Genomic DNA, 6,000 nt, shown 5'->3' with positions numbered 1-6,000 from the left:
CACTGTGAGAAAACGTGTCCTTTTTTAGTGCTTAAATAGTAAGAAACCTCAATCAGCTTCTTACAGAGAAATATAGGCTTTAATTTATGTTAGCATATGCTAGAGCTACTAACAAAACCCTCCCTGTAACACAACCCCCTCGAGCGCATTCATTTATAGAGATTTATTTCCTATCAGGGCGTATAATGCAGGGAGTATAATTTAAATGAACTTACAAAGCCAGCTATCAAGCCCTGTATATGAATTCCAATCTATAAAGAATTTTGATTTTTTGATTTTTTGAGGATTTGAGGCTTTTGAAAATATGAATGTGTAATATCTCCACAATTTGGTTTGGTTCACAGCATTCTATACAACCGTGAAAAAACTGCTGCATAAATCTCTAAACAAATTGTTGCTTAGAAACTTTCAGCCAGGCAAATTCACAAAAGGAAAGTATATGATGCAATGCTGTTCTATTGACGAATGCAACATTGTAATGCTAATATAACGAGTATAATCACCAGTAACACTGGGTTTTTGTCTGTCAAATGCAAAAAAAAAAAAAAAAAAAAAAAAAAATCTGATGGCTTAGAAAATTACTTATACTACCTTTAAATTTTTTATGTTTTTAAATGTCACTTATGCTCATCAAGTCTGAAGTATTATTATTGTGATCTAAAATAACTGTTTCAAAAATCTAATTTATTCCTGTGATAAATTCCATTTTAGCAGTCATTACTCCAGTCTTCATTGTCATCCTTCAGAAATCCTTCTAATATGCTGATTTGCTGCTTAAAAGTCATTATCAATGTTGAAAACAGCTGCCTGCTATTTTGTGGAAACCTTAATATTTAATATATTCTTGCTTGCTGAATAAAAGTACTTTCATAAAAAAGAAACTTACTGATCGTAAACTTTGCAACAGTAGTGTCTCTCCACAATAAAACACTGAAGTACTATTCATGTCTGCAGCACAAACAGAAATTTTGTGTGGAAAAGTATAAGCAACAATAATAATTTAAGTAAGAAAAAAAGTAAAGCACTAGCAATCAGGGGTTTCCTGCTTTTACCATTCCAAGTTTACCCATAAACATTTGATGACAATGGTTCTGTCCGTGTGCGGCATACACATTCTAACTGACTATCAATCATTCCTGATACATTTTCAAAGCATTGCACTAACAGAGCAATCTTCCGTGGCATTTACAAATGGTAATGGTTCAAGTCAACAGACAGAACATCTAGAGAATCTATAGATTTCTCTGCGTGCGTGTCCCGGAGAATTTGTTTATATATGCTGCCTCTTCCCTCTCATATGTGCATCATTTGAGAAAGTCTGCTTTGCATTGAACTATCGAACCTCACGTGTGCGATATTGAGTTCTTCTATAAAAAGTGGGGGCTCGTCCGGGTATGTGAACAACAGTCCAGGATAAGGGTGAAAGGTGGTTTGCTGGTATGGAGCGAGGGGGTTCATAGCCACAGGGTGCTAAGTCCCCTCTGATCCTCTGTCTCCGATTCCTCAATTCAATTCTTCCTCTGGGTGACCGTGATCTAGAACTAGGCCACTGTCATAGACTGTTTTTCTGGCTTACAAGATGAAGAAAAAGGGACTCACTTGCTTTCTCTTTCTCTTGACCAACTTGATGCCCTTCCACTAGCCCTTTCCACTAGGGCTGTGTATCGGCAAGAATCTGGCGATACGATATGTATCACGATACATGGGTTGCAATACGATACATTGCGATACTGTAAGCAAGGCAATATACGGGGATATTTCTTACTTTAGGAATAGGATATATTTTTAGGAAAGCTGTCATTAAGAACACACCACCATATGCAAACCTTAGTAAAAATAAATAAAAATTGTTTAACCAGAACACACAAAATATTCAAGTGCTTGTGGGATTCTTTAGATAAATGTATATGTATAAAATGTATTTTATAAAAAGACAATATATATTTTTAGACCCTGCTTTAAAGGTTCACATTTAAAGTTTACAATTGTGACATACAATTTCATAACATTTTGATCTGAACAAAAAAATTGCATCTGCTTAATATCAATGAAAAATGAAGGCTCATTCACATGAAGGCTCTTCACACGGGACGCAGCAAGCAGCTGAACCGAGGTGCCACCCGCACCGCGGTACCGGGCGAAAGAGGCTCTTAAATCGGGAATGATGGGAAATTTGGTGTTTGTTGAGCGAAAGTGGAGGTGTGGCAATTCTTTCATCTTCCATTACTGGCACAACTTTATTAATGCTAACGATAGTGGCGTGCCTTAATGCTAGTATTTCCTGTCACTGTTTAAGTTCAGAGATGAAGACTGCTATCTAGCGGTTGGGATATGAACTCAAAATGAAACAACTGCCATGAATCTTGTATTTTTTTATATCGATATTCCGTTTTTGAGAATTGATACAGTATTGCTAAACAAAATATCACGATACTCACGTATATCAATATTTTCTTCATACTATGGAAGTCAATGGCTACCGTAAACTGTTTGGATACCAATATCTTCAAAATATCTTCTTTTGTGCTCAACAGAACAAAGAACAACAACTCAAGGGTGAGTAAAAGATGACAGAATTTTCATTTTTTGGGTGAACTATCCCTTTAAAAAGCTCATATTAAAAATAAGTCAAAATAATGCAAAAAGATGGCTTCGGCAAAAACATGTAACATAAATTAACAACCTCAGAGCTCACAGCAGGTCTGTCTTTAAAGTTTATGAGTTATCATTAAAAATTGCTTTCCCTGTTGAGAAAATGAATGATAATTTATTTCTGGAACCAGACTTGCACTTTACTTAGATGCAGATACAATAGCCTAGTTATCTGTCTGTCAAGGGGTAAAATATCTCAAGGAAGCACTTCAACGGTAAAAAAAAAATTCCTTAGTCTATATATTCTGTATCTCCCCCTGCACAACACAATATGAACTCTAGTACTTCTATGGACTGCTTTCTGACTTACTTGTGCCACACTGCCTTCACAAGAGTGCCATAAAAAGAGGCTACTTTCTTGTGTGGTGGCGTTAGCGCACTGAATACACTGCGTGGGAGAGAGTGGGTGAGTTTGAGAATTCTGTGTTAAAGCAAGAGGAGAGAGAAAGAGAAAAAAAAGTGCTCATTTCTTTTTCAATCTGTGTTTCACAATGCATGTGTGCCTGGAGAATTGCAGCTAAAGTTCACATGGGGGAGGGAAGGTACTTGCCCCCCATCTTGAAAAACCCACTAGAGTTGGGGAGAGGAGGTGGGGCTAGAAAAAAGGACAGAAAATAAAAAAAGTGCCATTGAACTCTGACTTGAGATTGTGAAGGGAGAGAAAGAGAGAGGGTGTGAGTCTGAAGAGGGTTAGAGAGAGGGCTTTAGGTGGAGGAGAGGGGGGTGGCGGAGGAGAGAAAGAAGGGAATTAGGAAGGTGAAGGACTGAACCACCCTCATAGCCTTTCCACATGAGCACACCTTATATACACACACGCCGCTGGGACTCCAGCAATATTTTAAAGGGATAAGGCTCTGAACAAAAGAATTAAAATATAGATCACACAAACGGCCTTCCCATCTCTTGTCCTGCAACAGTGTGGAAACAAATTGGATCATAGAGCGGCGAATGAGTAAAGCGTTATACTGTCAAGATCGTAAAGATGCTCATTGCACTTGTTATGGTTCAAAATAGCAATAAAATAAACTACAATGATCAAATTCACATAGAAATATTTAATATAATCCTCGTGAGCCACGGATTTCAACTTTAAGACGGCCTTGTACAAAGAATATTAGTGGCCGTATAGTCAACTAAATAATTGTTTATTTATTTATTTAAAAAAACACATAAATATACAACATAAAATAGACATAAAAATTATCATAATATATTTTATAAAAAAATAGTACATTTTAAAAAAACAAATATACAAAATAAAATAAACAAAAATATTATCATAATATATTATATATTATATATTATATATATATATATATATATATATATATATATATATATATATATATATATATATATATATATATATATATATAATTAAACTGACTACAAAAATTTAAGCAGAAAAAAGTATTGGTCCTTGATGGGAGAAAATACAAAACACAGGGCATCCCATGCTAACCTCTGTCTCCTTGTTGGGTAAACACATAAACATAAATTTGAGCTTTGAAATAAACACGTATGCCAATGCTTTGCAGGATATGGCTCTGACTGTCATGTGACACAAGTCTGCTTGACTCCTTACCACCAATGAGCAAGGGCAAATGCTGTTGCCATAGTAATCCCTCCTATGTTTGCCATCCAGCATTTTTTGGGGGAAAAGAAACCTGTTTTGATGTCACGTGAAAGCCAGTTCACCACAATATCTTAACAAAAACATTCCCTTGATATAAAAACTGAATATGTCAACAAAAAAATGGCATAGCTTGAAATATGAACATTACCAGACATCATCTGATCATGTTTCTAAAAACAAATAATATATGGTTATTCATGAGGGATTAATATGCTTATATATGTTGATACTAGCCCATAAAGGACATAAACAAACCTACTCCTACAAGTCACATATGTAGCAGCGGTGAGAGAACCTGTTACATATTTGACTTTTAAACATGCAACCTCATGCAAATGAAAGTCAATGTCATTTTAAGAGTGCATGACAATGCCATATCACTCACCTGATCTGAGGGCAGCAGATTTCCGTGTTTTATCACTGATTTCCAAAGTCTCCTTTTCCTGTAAAAACACAGAATAACACATCTTAATGAATTCAGCATGACTTCGCCCTAAAATGCGAGCATTTTAGTCAAACTTTGGTTGTTTTGAGACGCTTTACCATGATGTTATTTTGTTTACAAATATGCTTAAATTTAGCTGATATTTCATCTTTGTGAGGCTTATTTATGATCATTCACAGAGCTACTCAAGTGGAGCTATAAATAGGTGAACTCATTTTAAAACACTTTTTTTTTTCAAACATGCATCCACAAGATTGAATTCAGGATCAGCATCACTTTCTTTGTCATGCATGAGGATTCAGAACATAATCACAGTCAAATTATGCAGGGCTTCAAAAAGAAGATAACATACTCAAACATAAATATAGAAAAGCGTATTATGCAATAGAACCCCAGATAAATCTTCTTATATAACCAGTAAAGAGTATTGCAAATTTTAAATGTGTTTGTGTTGCCAGGTTTAATAATCTATGTCCAGGTTATTTTTTATTTTTATTTATTATTATTATTTTCAGATCCTTGAAGGGCCCTGAAGGCACTCCAGGGAATGTAAGGAAAGAATAAAGCTTTTGTTTTTATAAAATTATCATTACTTTTTTAACTAGCCTATTTGAATGATCATTTTCTAATGATCAATTCAGACTTATATAAAATCGAGGCTATAAAATCCTTACGCTACAAATTGTATAAAACCTGCATTTCAAAATACAGTTCATAACAGGCAATTCGAAACGATGTTTGTAATATGAAGAACAAGACTCTTTAAATGTTTTCTAAAACAGAACAAAGGAGAAAAAAATTACTACATGACTAGCTGTAGCTATATAAACGTAATAGCGGTATACACGCACACAAAAAACATTTCCTCACCTAAATTCAATCAGTTCATGTCAGCTATATAAAAAGCTCTAGCAGAATTAAATTTAAAGTGACTTCTGACGGTAATTGACGGCTGTAAAGCCGCTGTAAAACTTTAGAGAGACGAAGTAACCGAAAAAGAAATATATTACACTATTTAGGTCGGCTGTTCTTAATCTATATTCACAGATTTACCTTCTGTGGGGGAAACATATATGTTCACATTTTAAGCTATCTATTGAAAACAAAAATCGCTTCAATCATCTTAATTTCGACAACTCTTCGGTTGTGTCTTAATCTAGTCAACTGCTCATCTAAACAATATTTTTGTGCATCACAAGGCGTCACGAATCGCCTAAAAGTGCTGTTTAGGTAGGTCACTTCATTTTAAGACGCAGATGTCGTGTTT

Source organism: Cyprinus carpio, chromosome A22 (genome assembly GCF_018340385.1).
Source record: "Cyprinus carpio isolate SPL01 chromosome A22, ASM1834038v1, whole genome shotgun sequence".
Classification (NCBI taxonomy): domain Eukaryota; kingdom Metazoa; phylum Chordata; class Actinopteri; order Cypriniformes; family Cyprinidae; genus Cyprinus; species Cyprinus carpio.
The sequence above is the reverse complement of the archived record's forward strand: the minus strand, read 5'-3'. Positions refer to the sequence as shown.